The sequence below is a fragment of the Capsicum annuum genome, chromosome 6 (genome assembly GCF_002878395.1).
Source record: "Capsicum annuum cultivar UCD-10X-F1 chromosome 6, UCD10Xv1.1, whole genome shotgun sequence".
In the NCBI taxonomy this organism is placed as follows: Eukaryota; Viridiplantae; Streptophyta; class Magnoliopsida; order Solanales; family Solanaceae; genus Capsicum; species Capsicum annuum.
Genome location: NC_061116.1, coordinates 82,763,351 through 82,780,693, shown reverse-complemented (window position 1 = coordinate 82,780,693; position 17,343 = coordinate 82,763,351).

Sequence of the window (17,343 nt, the reverse complement as noted above, 5' to 3'; positions counted from 1 at the left end):
CATGAAACTATTGCTTTGTTAAGATATTATAGGATCTTATCAATAGTAATTAAATTGAATTTAAAAGGATTTAATTTAAATTTTAAATTAGTTTATTTATTTAATAATAATAATATTGTATTAGTACCTCACACCAAACGATCTGGTAAAGTATTACATACTCTATGATTACATGTCTTAAATAATAAGCTCCTTACAGAACACTCTGAGCTAGGGATAAGGACAGACTGGCAGATGAATTTGTGTGATATAGAGATAACAACACAGGAGTCTAAAATCAAGAGGTACCGCCTATATTTCTAAGTAGCTATATTTAAAAAATATTGTTATGTTGAGTAATCAGTTGAAAGTATCTAGAAAAAAAAATGTTGATGATGATGGTAATAATAATAATAATAATAATAACAATATCATTATATTTGATACGGATAAGTATATGAAATATAAGAGTTTATTTAGAACTCTTTCATTGTGAGTTTCTATTTTTAAACTAATTAATAATTTTCTTAAAATAATAATATATTTTTAAATTCAAATAATTATAAGAATTTATTACAATATTTTAAAATTTTCTTAAAAATTGACACACGGCTTCTCAACAGTTTGCCACTTGGTTTTTCCTCTGATTTATAATATATATATATATATAGAGAGAGAGAGAGAGAGAGAGAGATTATTATTTTTATTTCATTTATATTTTCTTATTTCATAAGTTAAATATCTAATTAAATTGTTCTCTCTAAATAAAAATCTCATAAATAGTCCCTTAATTATAAGAGTAAGTCTAAAATAGTTCCTTAACTATACACTTATCAGTTTTGGTCCTTTAACTATTTAAAAACTTATCAAGTTTGATCTTTGATTATTTTTTATATAAACAACGTAGGAATTATATTAATAAAATTTCTGCTTTCGTGAAATTAAATCCAACCCATATCCTTAATTGTTTCTCTCTCCTTGCCGCTTTTTTCTCAAATTCCTCTTGTGAAAAGATCCTTAACCTCAACAATTCAAAATAAAATTACCATAAAAGAAGGCACAAGCTCTAATAAAAGAAAGTATATTGTCGTTGTTAATGGCTTGAATATGCTATGTTTCGGAGAAGAGAATAATAACGACAAAGTTCGATACAAGAATAAACTTTTATTATCATTGAAGTCAACTTGAACAAAGTAAAATTTAAGATGGAGATTTTGGATATGGTTCTGGTAGTTTAAAGAAAGTGGTCAGAGAAAGTTAATAGCAAAAATGGTAAAATCGTAGGCAAAAGTAGCTGAAAGAGTGAATCTCACGAAGGCAGGGTTCCGTTAGTATAAATCCTACGTTGTTTATATTAAAAATAGACAAATATCAAACTTGATAAAAATAATCAAAGACCATACCTAATAAATTTTTAAATAGTCAAAGGACCAAAATTGATAAGTGTATAGTTAAGGGACTATTTTATACCTACTCTTATAGTTAAGGGACTATTTATGTCACTTTCTCCTCTAAAGACTAACCCCATTAAAGAAAATGACCTACCTTCCACCGTCAATGCAGAGTTACCACCTTCCAGATCATCAGAACCATATGAACCCTGGACGAACTATTGCATATGGATGAGGATCAACCAATAAAACGAGCTTTCCTTGATATACTATCTCTCCTAGCTAAGCAAGCGGGAATTAACAACTCCTACTATGAGTTGACCGAAAAACAGAAGATTCGCAACGGAGAGGAAAACGACACAATCACCCTAACAAAGGAGGAGGAAAATTGACTCTACAAAAACTCAGCCATAGTCAAGCTGGTCGACAATAAAAAATTTCCACCAATTAAATCCATCGGAAGATCCAACTCTCATTGACCTTGGGTGGGGACTTCTTCTAGCGAAGTTCAATCAACCAGAAAAGGTTAAGTATCGACAGTCCCTTTGTCCGCATATTTCACTTAGGCAGCTCACTTAAACACTTGCACCTGTTAGAGGGCCCATTTTAAAATATATGTACAGATTAAACACTTTATCTTAATGTGGCGCAACAAATAAAATACACTTTTTATTGAGTGCGTGAATCAATATTATCACAATTTTTTTTTCTTTTTCAAAATATTCCTTTCTTCTAATATTTGATATTTTTTTTCTTTTTTAAGAAAAACTTTTCTGCTCTATTTCTTTCAACAATGCCAGCTTACTGAGGACATAACCCTAAATAGGAATATCTGGAGGATGCGAATTAGGATAGAAGACTAGTGTCAGTTTGGGTCGCTAGTGTAGGTATTACTTGGTGGATGTATTATTCTTGCTAAGACACCTTGTTTCATACTCTATTACGATTTTGTTTACTTTTCTTTGGTTACTATTACTTGTGGGTGTCGTATTTATGTTATGTCATCATGTTCTATGCTTTATTATGGATTTGATTATTATTCCTTGTCTTGAGCCAGGGGTCTATCGAAAACAGCTTTTCTACTTCTTCGGAGGTAGTGGTATAGACTGCGTACATCTTACCCTCCCCAGATCCCACTATGTGGGAATACACTGAGTTTGTTGTTGTTGTTGTTGTTGTTGTTGTTCTTTCAACAATGCAGCCCCTACCACCGGTCCTCCACTATTTTATCCATCTTAACCTCAATTTTTAGGAACTTTTTAATCCAATAATGACTACACAAGTTATTTTTCGTTTAGCAAAATAAAAAAAATAAAAATATCAATTTTTTTATATTGTTGCATTTAAATGCACACACAAGTGTACGCGGTCATATATGTAATATAGGATTGAGAGTTCAGATATCGTACCCACTGAGACTTATCGATTAATTATTTTTTAAAATTAAATCAATCCTTATTATTTATTCAAGAAGTAAATCCTAAAAGATGTATTTATGAATTAACTAAACTACTACTACTACTACTAATAATAATAATAAAATAATAATAAATGAACAACTAACCAAGATGTAGAATGAATTTTATGCAATCAATGAATGAATCAATCTAGAATTACAGATCACTAACTATCATGTCAAGTATCAGTTTCATCAACTTATTTAATTATCTAGTTGTTGATTTACGGGATTGATTATATGATCATAGTCTTCCGAGCCTCTAATCATCTATTCAAATTGACCTCACAGCCATATCATTGAGCGGAAATGTGATAACCAAATCCGAATGCATTTATATTTCTTTCCATTTTGTTACCAAGTAATGCGATCTAGGTATATTCCTATCCTAGCTATAAATCAATTCTTTATTTTATTAAAGTAAAGATTTTACTCCCTATATTCTTCGTTCTCTCTCATTGATTCTTCTTTTGAGTTCACAACAAGAATATAAATTTATTCTAATGTAGCTAAACATTAAAATAGTAAGCACTAGAATATTAGAACAACTATTATGACAATCAAATAAATTAAATCAAGAAATTACTAAACACTCATATAGTTAACTACCATAATCCTAAAATGAGAAGTTTAACTCCACATAGACCTGGAGCAATTACAACAAATCATCCAAAGAAAAACGTAAAAATAAATAATAAAGAAGAAGAAAAAAGATGAAATCAAAATTCTCCGGCCTCCACGACAACTTTTAGCTCTTTCTAGGTCAAAAGTTTTGTATGAACTAATTTTTTGAAATATTTATAAGTATTGAGTCTAAAATAAACTAGAAAAAATAAAATGTGTGTTCCAACTTCCTCTGTGATATATTGATAATGCGCCAAGTGGATGATGTGACACGCCAATAAGACGGCTAATCACCGGTTTGCAGGCGAATTTCAATTAAATTGAAAGGTCACTTTTGATTATTTTACTAACTTTAAGTCTTTAAACTGTCTGCTTGATTTTCTTCTATAATCTTTCGTCTTTAATTCGTTGTGGCTCCAAATCTCTTCATTTTTACATCATTTTAATCCTACACATCAAATATAATATTAGGCACAATTCATAAAATCGATGCTTAAAAAAATACTAAATGTGAGTTAAATAATGATTAAAAAATATATTTCTGACTTCACATTATATACAATTCTAAAAAAATTACTCTTCAACCTTTTTATTCATATTAAGGATCTAAAGTATCACATTATCCATCATGAAGATTATTATCAAAAAAATTTGATTAAGAAAATTGTAAAGAAATTAATGATGAAAAGAAATAAAAAATAAAAATAAGAGGAAAACCGTGATGGGTTTATGGGTGATCAACAATGGTGGTTTTGGGAGAAGAAGGAGGAGGATTGCTTGGGGGTGGGGATAGGGGGTTGTAAATCATTAAGTTTTACTCCTTTTTTGTTGATTTTTTTAGGATTAGTTAAATAAATTTAAAAATATTTTTTATTCTTATTTTATACTCCAAAATCATTTTTTATAATTATTTTGGGCCTGAATGCTGCTGGGTTCTATTTAATTTATTGCTTTTCCACGTTATGCGCATGTATACTGCACACACTTTAATTTTTGAGTGATTGTAGGAGAAATATTTAATAGGTAAATATTTGTTAATATTAGAGTGTCTAACCTGTACATGGCATAGTTGAGGTGCCTAAGTGAAATATGCAGTAAACTTTAAGAGGTTTTTGATGATTTAAGCCACCAAAATATATGTAGAGAGAACTACATGATGGACCTTGGTTCATCCTTGGGCATTTTCTCTACGTCAATCAATGGATACCAAACTTCACCCCTTAGGAATCTATGATTACTTACAATGCCATTTGGATCTGACTCCCATAACTACCTACAGAGTTCTACAATAAATCAATATTGCAAAGAGTAGGTAGTAAACTGGGAGTTCTTCTAAAAATAGAGAATTGTACATCAGCAGCCCTATGAGGTCACTATGCCAAAATTTGTATTCAAGTGTCGATTGGTGTACTAGTGAAGAGGAAAATCACAATTAGGGGATCATGTGCAAGAAGTGGTCTATGAAGGGAAAGGTACGCTTTGCATTGGTTGTGGTCGCATTAGTCATATCTTGAAAAATTATACCCACACACCACTATCTTTGGAAAAAGATAATGAACCACCACCGAAAACCTCTGCCAAAACACCTAAAGAGGAATAATGGCAAGTAGTCTCCTTCCAAAAAAGAAGATCTCCACTGAAATCAAACAATACTACTCAACGCCAAACCAATACTAGGAAAGGCTATACCATTACATAGGTAAACTAACTACGATGCAACTAGAGGAAATTTTTGCGATCACCCTCCTACCAGTATATCACTAATAGTCTCCCCCAAAAGATAATATAAAAGCCAATGCCAACAAACAAAAATAGTGGCAAAATATTCTCACTATTCCCCATTCTCTTTTGTCACCTACTAACCCAGTGCCCATCAGGCAGTTGAAAAATAATGAGGCCCATGCCTCAAATAAGAAACACGAGGCCCCAATGTCCCCTAAAAATAGTTCCCTTCCATCCTTAAGTCAATAAACTCAAACCACAAATGTAAACTCCAATTTAACTTGGGCACTCCCTAACTTCACACTATTAAATGAGAAAAGACATCCCCCCTCCATGTTAACTAGCGCAAAGCTTACTAGGCCTCCTGGCATTAAAGACTCTTATCTCATTTCTCTAAACCCATCTTCTGGAGAGAGTGAATGTGTCTTCTCTTCTTCCGACATCCTCCACTCAAATACCAAGAATAGTCATCACTCTTTTAGTAAAGATACAGATCTCGTATTCATGTCAATTAACCCCCTACCTAACCTCCCTTATTTAGTAATGAAGGCACTCTATATCAAAACACTCCCATTACCACTGTAAAATTTGAATTCAATACCTCAAATGGAAAAACCCAATCCATAGAAACCCCCACTTTACTTCATCACAACACCTCCTCTGGCAGGATACATTCCAAACTCGTGGATGGATCTAGCACTCCAGGTGCAAGCTACCACACTGACCCTAAACATTTGAGACCAACTAATTATAATATTTATGAAATATACACGCTACTTAACCCACCTGATCCGAGGAGGGATAAACCTAATGCTAATAGGTTTTGGGCATCAACTACTGATGCAAACGCTTCTCCAATCACAACTTTATGGAGACCTAATCCATACGGCCATAATATAACTGAGCTTTTTGATGAACCTAGATCAACAATATATCCCCTTCTTCCCACCAACTTTGACGAACCCAAACATCTTAAACCTCTAATTCATACAATGATTCCTAGAGGGAGATACTCATAAAGCAGAACACCAAGGAAATACCTCCCCCTCCATCTTAGAACTTTTAAGACAAAGTAACTAGAAAATGGAGGAACTACTAAACACCTTTGGGGAACCAAAAAATAGAAGGCTTCCAACTTGAAAACATATACCTGAAAGAGTTCTTAGAGCCCTTGTAAGAAGCTACTTTTGTGTTTTATCCACCCAAGATCAATAAGTTGACTCTGAATCCAAGGAATCGAAAGGATCCAGCCCCATCTACAGTGATTCTGAACTCCATGTCTGCCAACCTATCCCCCCTCTTAACAGAGAAGAGAAAGGACTACTTAGTCCATCAACTATGAGCAACCAAATAAACTTCATCATCTGGTATGTGAAGAATACTAATGGTGTTTGCTTTTGCAGGCACTGTTAAGCGCTCGTTAAGATCCACAAACCTTTCTTGCTTGTGCTCCTGGAAACATAAGATGACTGAACATAGTTCCTTCACCAATTCCTTAGGATATGAATCCCAAATCCAATCTTCTATCAAAAGACTCTCCGTAGGTATTATTATTATGTGGAAGGAAGACTCCCTTAAACTGGAAAATATCTCTATCACCTCCTAAGTTATCCACGTGTTGGTTAAGGTAAACTCTCAGCATGATCCTTGGCTTTTTTCTGCCATTTACACCACCTCTAACTTTACTTGCCGCACCAGTATATAGGAACACCTTCTGATAATCTCCCCAAACTTTAATGGTGACTAGTTTATTAGGGAAGAGGGGACTTCAATGGAGTCTTCTAAGCTAAGCATAAAATAGGTGGTAGACGTATCAATAATATTAGAGCTAATGTCTGTGGCAATTCCTGGACCAGTGTAAAATGGTAGATTTAGGTTTTAAAGATAGTAAGTTTACCAGTTCCAATAAGAGATACAAGAATAAAAAAGATCTTATTCTTGAAAGGATTGACAAGTGTTTTGCTAATGACTCTTGGGTATTAAAAATTTGCAGAGTCTATAGTAACCCACCTCCTTCTACCCACTTTGATTATACCCCTCTCCTAGTCCAGCTCAATAAAAAAGAGCTCCTCAATTCCAATAAGCCTTTTAGATTTAAGCCCACATGGAGTGCCTACCCTACCTTCCCAGATGTGGTCCACCAATGTTTTGGACAATCCAATCCTTTCCTGAATTTTTCAAACTATTTTACACTACTGCTGTTGAATAGAATAAATCCATCTTTGGTAACATATTCCATAATATGAAGAGAGTGTTTGCCAAACTTGATAGAATTCAGAAACTCTCACTTACCATCACAACACTTTTCTTCATAACCTTGAGGAGGATTTACTTCTTGAGTACAATTCTCTCCCCAAGTATGAGGAATACCTATGAAAAAACAAGTCTAAAATCAATTGGGTAAGTGAGGGGGCTCCAAGACTACATTCTTTCATACTTCCACCATTAACAGAAAAAGAAAAAATAGAATCCACTCTATTAAATGTGAGTCTGGTAGTTGGTACTATGACCAAGCCGCCATCAACCAACAAGTCACTAATTTATGTAGGACAATCTACCAAACTGAGTAGGAAAGCTCCAAAATCCACCTTGATGAAAACCCTCACAAAAATCCTTTCCTATAATCCAAAGACAACCTCCTTGACTACCCCATTCTTGAGTCTAAAATTTCCAAAGCTCTTAAATCCTCTCAGCTCCTTAAAGTATCTGGGCTTGATGGGCTTTACTCACTCTTTTATAAAAATTCTAGGGTGAAGTGGGTCTAAAAACTGTTGTATTCTTTAGATTATGCTTTAATAGTGGTACTATATGCCCCGAAATAAATAAAACACTCTTATGACTTATACCAAAGTGGAAAAATGCTACCATGCTGACAAACATTAGACTTATTGGCTTGTGTAACACTGCATACAAGCTAGTTAAAAAGAATCATTGCCAATAGGATCAAGTCATATCTTGTTGATATTATTGGACCCACCCAAGCCAACTTTCTTTCTAATAGAAGAGCATCTAATAATACCATCATTGTCCAGCAATCTATCTCTCACTTCAAGAAAATAAAAGGAAAAAAGGTCAACATGCTCTTTATAATTGACTTGGAAAAGGCTTTTAACAGACTAGAATGGTCCTTTATTAAGGATTTCCTTTCTTACTTTCAATTTCCCCCCGAAACACCTCCAAAATCATAATGTCCTGCATTACTACTTCAGCTATTTCCATCCTTATTGAATAATCCAAAACAACCCTTTTCAACCATTCAAGAGGCATCAGACAGGGTGATCCAATCTCTCCCTATATCTTTATCATTTGCATGGAGAGACTGTCAAGAGCCATTTACAATATTGTTGCTGCTAAAACCAGGTACCCCATTAGCATATCCACCTCAGGCCCAAAGAGTTTACACTTATTCTTTGCAGATGACATTATCCATTTCTCTCAAGCATAACCCTAAGCCTGTATTACCATCCTTAACATCCTCAAAGCCTTCTGCACAACCTCTGGTTAAATAATCAATCTTTCAATTCTAAAGTGTTTTTCTCTAATAATAGCTCTACCTCTAATTAATTAGCCTGCTCCACCTTCCTGAACATCCTTAGCAATACTTATTTGGTAATTACCTTGTTTTTTTCAATTCCAGACTTATGCATAATGACTTTAATTTTATTATTGACAGAATGCACACCAAACTAAATGGGTGGAAGACTAAATTCCTCAATATGATTGGCCGAGCTATTCTTGCCAATTCCTCCCTAGGAGGAATCCCATCTCATGTCATGTAGTACACTGTACTCCATGTTAGAATCACAAAAGTTATTGATAAAATTCAAATAAACTTTATTTCGGAAACCACTGCTGAGAGGAAAAGGCTCCATCTCTCGAATTGAGATACTATCACCACCTCAAAGAAAGAAGGATGGTTAGGGCTCCAAAGAACTAACACAAAAAATAAAGCTATCTATTCTAGCCAAGCTTGGAGAATGTATAACAACACTGAATGTCTTTAGGCTAGAGTATTGTGCTATAAGTACTGTTATAATAGAGGTCATAGGAGTCTACCTGTCACTACATCAAGAACCTGGAGCTGCATCAAGAAGGTCTGGGGGCACTGTGCTAAGGGATCAAAATAGATTATTAGAAGAAAGAATAGAGTCAGCTTATTAATGGATCCTTGGTTACATGACCTTGGACCCTTAAGAAGCCACTTTCAAGGGACCTCAATGCTACTAAACATACCCTCAAGATATAAGATCTGTATAAAAATAACTCCTAGGACCTTACCAACCTATCCATCACCCCCCTCTCCCAATTATTCAGGACTATTTCTTTGCATTTGCCATGAAAAAAAGGACATTTTCATTTAGAGCCTCTCTAACTCTAGCACTTTCACCACCACGAGTGCTTACCAGTTGATAGATAAGTCCATAAACCACAATGAACATGGACCTAACAAAGAATTCCTGTGAATATGAAAGATTTAAATCCCAAACAAAATTAAAACTTTTGCGTGGCTCCTCCACCCTGAAAGGATCCCCACCAATCTCTATCTTCATAATATTAGTTTCCCATAAGATCCAACTTGTAAGAAATACAATCAAGGCAAGGAAAATATAAATTATATCTTTCTTTACTACGCAAAAGCTAAATCCTTTTGGGCTAACCAAGCTAGTAAAAACTCCTCTATTGCCACTGTAGACTCCTCTCTCTTAAACATAGATAACTGGAAACACACTAGGGATTCTATTTTCCAGAAGGACTTTAATAGCTGACTCACATGGTCAATCATTATCCTTTTCATCCTATGGCATATCTGGCTTAACAACAATGAATCTAACTCCAAAGGCAACAAACTCCCCATTGATATAAACCATGTCATTTCAAAGGATACTAAGTGCCAAACAATCATTTGTAACATGAAAAAAATAGTAATTCCTCATCATCATGTCAAATGGACATCCCCTCCCCCATAACCAAGGCACTTTCAAGCTAAACGTTAATGGATCAACATCTCAAACCATCGCCAAAGATGAAATAAGGGGAATAATCTAAGATCAACAAAGAAATTGGATTGTTGGCTTTGTCAAACCATGCGCTTACCCCAACCCCATCCAAGACAAACTCTTGTCTATCTTATTTGGTATAAAATTGGCTAGGGACAAAAAACTACCCTCTAATTGTAGAATTTAACTCTGTAACTACTTATTGTACGAACTCAAAATGAGGGTCATGATGACAATTATCGCAGCGCACCTTGACAAGTAAGCCTATCGCCTAAACTGATACAAAAAAAAGAAAAAAAAATAGAAATATCCCAAGATAAGGCTTCTAGAAAGAAGCCGAACCATATAAGTAGTCGTAATAATGCGGAAAAAACTTATCCAAAATACCAATCATGCCTAAAACCAGTTGTCAATAGTGTAAGAACTACTAATACAATCCAAGAGTTAAATACATCAAAAAAATAACCACAAAAGAATAATATCTGTCTCCGAACACTAATAAGGACATAACTACTGTAGAAAGATAGAGGTGAACTTCCGACGCATGAATGTCCAACCGCTACCATGGAAGCTCCAACAATCGCCAGAGTCAATCAAGTTGAGGAGCAATCGAGTTAGGACCTGCACCGAAAGGGCGCAATAGGCATGAGCACGGTCCACTTATACTCAGTAGGTATCTTAGGCCGACCAAGCAAAGTAGTAAAGAAATCAAACAAAATATACACTAAGGGCACGTCACCTGCAATCAGAAAATGTCCCACAACGGTAGCCCACACTGCTTGCACTAACAGTTCTAATATATCACATATATTGCAATATCACAACTAGATAGAACACAAGTATGTATTATATCATATATAAGTAGAACAAGGGGAACATGCATATATAAGATCATCAAATACAAGTAAAAGAGGATAAGACAATTACATAAAGGGAAAGTCAATATGACAATACAACATAATATAAACACAATAAATTAAGTACAATGTATATGATGATGATGATGATAATGCACGAGGTCATCGCACAACCTCCTGGATCGTTGCACAATCCCCGTATACAACTACGGAGGCAAGTCTCCCAACGCAGGACCCATGGGAGGTCGTCAACCCGTATATAATTCACATATCTCATATATATTTTTTGGAACATCTCTCGAAAAGGGTTTTATAAGGTGTTACAATATCTCCTTCCCAGCATATCCCTCGGGAAGGATTTTAAAAAGGTGTTGCCAGTGTTTCTCAGATATTGCCACGGTGGTAGTAATGTTTCATGAATGAGTATGATATATGAGGATGTAATGTTCATAACCAATCACAATGAGTATTTTCACAACCAACCACAATGATATATTTCCACAACCATGTAAGCTAGTATCCACTAATTATTTTAGTTTCATCCACGAATTTTCACATATCTCATATGCCAATAAAGTATGAATATAATTACAATACACCAATGGTACCATATTAAGCATCTTAACAACTCAATATAATTAGTCGCATGTATTTAAGGCTATTAATATAATATATGACCCTACACGGTCACACATATCACATAATAACTCAATTTCAATAACTACATCACATATAGGCCTCCACACGGACACAACACATAAATAGTCATTTTTTATAATTAGTTTTCACCCTTAACATAAATTTGTATCATCATTTACTACCCAACCCAGTCTGAAAGAGATAAGTCATAACCTACCTCAAAAGCCGAAACCGATCCGCTATACTTCGAACCCACGACCTTACTTTGCACAAACAATCTCAAACTCCACTAAAAATATCAAATATGAAATCTACGCATCAAAACAAAACTAACGACACCCATATTGACTACTTTTGGTTTGGGGTCAAAACGGACCCCCAGAACGGGTTTTCAAAAAAGAAGGAAAAAATCAGAACTTTACTTCAAAAATATGTTCTCCATATTTTTATAAATCTACAGCTGAAAACCCAAGTCAAATCGAGTAAAAAATGAGGTTCAAATTGAAGAAAAAATATTTTTAAGCTTTACCGGATAAAATCTTGAAAATCTGGGTTAAAATCAAGAATCAGAGTTGTTTAAGGGTTAAATTGATGAAAAACTAGTAATTAAAAGATAAAAATATTATTCAAGTGAAAAGAAGTGAAATTGGGTTTAAAATCAAGCCCTAAAATTTTGGGTGTTTTGATAAATTAATCAAGAAACTACTAAAAAAATAGTGAATTCTTACCTTTAACCCGTAATAAAACCAAGAAAAAGGTGTTAATCTAGCTTTCCAAGCTCTCATACACTTCACTTTTAAGCTCCCAAGAGGTAAGATGAAAAATAAGCAAAATGGGCCAAAAACAGCTATATATATTGCAGAAAATTTGCAAAAAAAAAAAGCTGAAAAGTTGGGGTTCTTCTTTTTAAGTCAATCCGGAATTTGTCGAGGTGCCCGGGATTCGTTCGGAGTTTGATATATGCAAATGAATAATGCAACCACACTAAATTCGATGTTTTAGACGCGTTGGCGAAGTCAAATTTTAAAAAAAATATTATTTTCACAAAGTCGACCCCCGAAATTCGAAATCATAATTTTCCAAATCGAGGGTCGAAATGAGATTTAAAAGCCGTAAAATCATACCGAAAATGCTAACACCCTCAAACCGACATTCTGGATCTACTGGAGAAGTTGGATTTTTCATCCAAGAATTTTTTGATCAAATGTGGGTCCCACACCCATATTTCTAATTTTCCAACTTTCCAACTAATAGATCGAAATGAGCTCCGATACACTGGGACTCGAACCAAATATCTAACTAGCCTAAAATTGATATTTCGGAGCTGCTGGTGCAGTTCGTTTGGCCATCCGTTGTACGGGTCAAAAGATATCTACATAAGTCCAAAATAAGATTTTCGAAGCCATCAAAAACCACAATATTGCATAAATGATACCAAAATGCATCAAAAATCATGTCAATCACTCTCACACTCCAGAAATACCATAATGCAACTACGGGGAGGGTTAAAATAGTTAAATCACACAAAATCATAATTTTCACATATTTCATCAAATTAGGCCAGTTAACGGGTCTGGGTTGGGTCAACCCAGAATCGGTCTGTGATTTTTAACCGATTCATGGGCTGGTCTGTTTCTAGGACTATTTTAACGGGTTGGTCCAGTACCGGTCCCAATAATATTTTTTTAAGAAACAACCTAGGACCGGCCCATTACATGTAACCCAATCCAACCCAGGTCAACCCGGTCTAAACCGGTCAAAATCTAAAATAAAAATTAAAAGTTTTTTCTCCAATGTACACTATATATACCCACATATATACATTTTAAATATGTTAAATAATATACACTATATATACATAGTATATACTACATTAGAATTCAAAAAGCATAGAGACATATACACAATTACACATGTAATCATGTATACGACTATATATATATACTACTTTAGACTTTAGAGTCTATAGAAAATACATACACATATATACATATTATTCAATATATATGTACTACTTTAAATAAACCATTTACTACAAGATACATACTACAATATATATACTAATTTATAAAACATATACACATGTATACGTTAAATATATACTACTTTAGAGTCTATAGAAAATATATACACCTATATACGTACCATTTAATATATGTACTACTTTAAATAATATACATACAACATATAAACACTATATATATACTACTTTATAAAACATATACACATGTATATGTTAAATATATACTACTTTAGAGTCTATAGAAAATATATACACATATATACGTACCATTCAATATATGTACTACTTTAAATAAAACATATACTACAATATATATACTATAATATATTCACACACTATATATATAGTTATATACTACTTTATAAAACATATACACATGTATACGTTAAATATATACTACTTTAGAGTCTATAGAAAATATATACACATATATACGTACCATTCAATATATGTACTACTTTAAATAAAATATATACTACAAGATATATACTACAATATATATACTAATTTATAAAACATATACACATCGATACCTTAAATATATACTACTTTAGAATCTATAGAAAATATACACACATATATACGTACCATTCAATATATGTACTACTTTAAATAAAACATATACTGCAAGATATATAATTATATACTACAATATATATACTAATTTACAAAACATATACACATGTATACCTTAAATATATACTACTTTAGAGTTTATAGAAAATATATACACATATATACGTACCATTCAATATATGTACTACTTTAAATAAAACATATACTACAAGATATATACAACAATATATATACTAATTTATAAAATATATACACATGTATACGTTAAATATATACCACTTTAGAGTCTATAGAAAATATATACACATATATATGTACCATTCATATATGAACTACTTTAAATAATATACATACAACATATAGACACTATATATATACTACTTTATAAAACATATACACATGTATACATTAAATATATACTACTTTAGAGTCTATATAAAATATATACACATATATATGTATCATTCAATAGATGTACTACTTTAAATAAAATCGATACTACAATATATATACTAATTTATAAAATATATACACATGTATACGTTAAATCTATACTACTTTATAGTCTATAGAAAATATATACACATATATACGTACCATTCAATATATGTACTACTTTAAATAAAACATATACTACAAGCTATATACTATAATATATATACTAATTTATAAAGCATATACACATGTATACCTTAAATATATACTACTTTAGAATCTATAGAAAATATATACACATATATACGTACCATTCAATATATGTACTACTTTAAATAAAACATATATTACAAGACATATACTACAATATATATATTAATTTATAAAACATATACACATGTATACCTTAAATATATACTACTTTAGAGTCTATAGAAAATATATACACACATATATATACCATTTAATATATGTACTGCTTTAAAAAATATGCTACTTAATATAATAAATTAATAATACTTGAGGTTTTGAACTTAAAAGAAATTTATTTTTTCATTATGTGTATACATGATTATATGTTTGTTATATTTAATTGTCTATTACTTAGTGTAAAGTTTGACAGTAAATTAGTAATATGTTAAAAAATAAGTATTTAATTGAAACTAGAAATTCAATTTAAATCATTAAATGGAAAAAATTACCAAGTAAGGAGTGAATGAATGTTATATTTTATTGATTGAATGTTATATTGTGTTGATTGTAAAATGATTCAAAATTTATAATGTACATGAATGAAAAATCTACAAAGTTTTTATCATTTTTTCCAATTGATCCATGTTAATATTAACGGGAACTGACATAGGATAGTCAAAATCAATGGGGGCAAAACCATGCATTGGACTTGATTGTGTTGAGTTCTCCCTTGAAGTTATAATTTCTTCAAGATTCTGTTCGTCTTTCGGCTTCACCTCCATTCATTGACTTCTTCATTCTCTCTAATGCAATGGCAAACTAGAATATTCATTGCATTGCTTCTCAATGAGTGTCGATTGTCTCCAAGCTGTTGTCGTCCCTGACTAAAAGCGTTCTCTGATGCAACGGTTGACATTGGAACATTCAATATATCTCTAGCTAATCTTGAAAGCACAGGATATTGTGTTTCATTATTCTTCCACTAATACAACGCATTGATCCATCGCTTACGATCCTCTAGCGGCATTCAAAGATAATACTTAAGCTCTTCCCGAGAAACTGTTGTGTAGGTTCCCACCTTAACACTACTCCAAACATTTAAATCATAAAAGTGATCAGGAAAACCAGTATGTGCTCACCTTTTAGAAGATGTGGATCCTCGGGAGGATGAAGAGCGACAATTGGAGTGATATTTGTCGGTACATCTAAATCAAGTAAATCAGCATAATGGTTATATAATTTCTCTATGTAAATGTTTGCATCACTCATAGCCGTATACAAATCTGGTTGTTCTTGTTCTTCATCATCAGAATCATTGTTAGTATTTATCTCTAAGTTAGAATAAATAAGAGTACTAAAGTGACACATAGTAGTATATTTCATACATTGATTTAGTATAGCACCAACCAAGTAAATAGGGGGAATCAGAAAAAAATATTTTTTAAATTTAGTAAACATAGCACCAACAGCTTCTTTGTAACCTTCTTTATTCTTATATTCTTTGAGCAAAGAAGAAATATCGGCTATATATGCTAAAAGATTACAAACAGTAGGACAATAAGCACCGAAAAATTCAACCGTAGCTAGATAAATTTTTTTCAAAAACTTAACAAGATCATCAATTACAGCCCAATCAGAATCATGTAACATACATTCAGCCGAATTAGCAAATAAACCACAATATTGGTTAAAAGTTAAGTGTAATAGGAACTCTATAAGCATGACAAGTTTTTAAATAGTCATACATAACATTCCATCTAGTATCACATTTTACAGGCATCAATATCAGTCTAAGTCCATTTTGTTCACATTTTACTTTAAATTCTCTAATTTTTTTTTTTCCGATTATTTCCTTGAATAAAGCCAACAGCAAGCCAAATTTTTTCAATATAAAGATTAAAAAATTCAAGACCATCTCTTACAATTAAATTATATATATGACAAGCACACTTAACATGAAATATTTCAGGTAACAGCGGAGAAAGACTAGATTTTAACTTTGTAATAGCAGTCTTGTTGTTAGAAGCATTATCAAAAGCAATACATAAGACTTTTTTTTAATACCATAAAATTCTGCAACTTTACTAATAGAATTAGCAATAAATTCTCTAGTATGTCTACGATCTTCATCATATAAAAAAGCTAGAATACGTTTTTGTATGACAAAACTACTATCTATCCAGTGACAAGTAATGGTTAAATAATTATTTTTATTAACAGAACGACCAAGATCAGAAGTTAGAGACATTCTACATTGAATATTTTTTAACAATGTAGATAAATAAAAAATATATTTTGAATGAAGTCTAAAAATACTGGCCCGACAAGTACTTCTAGGAATACCATTAAACATAGGATAATAAATTGCTTGAATATAATGAATAAAAGCATTCGAAGAAGGAAAACTGAAAGGCAAACAACCCATAGCTACCATTTTTGCTATTTCTTTTCG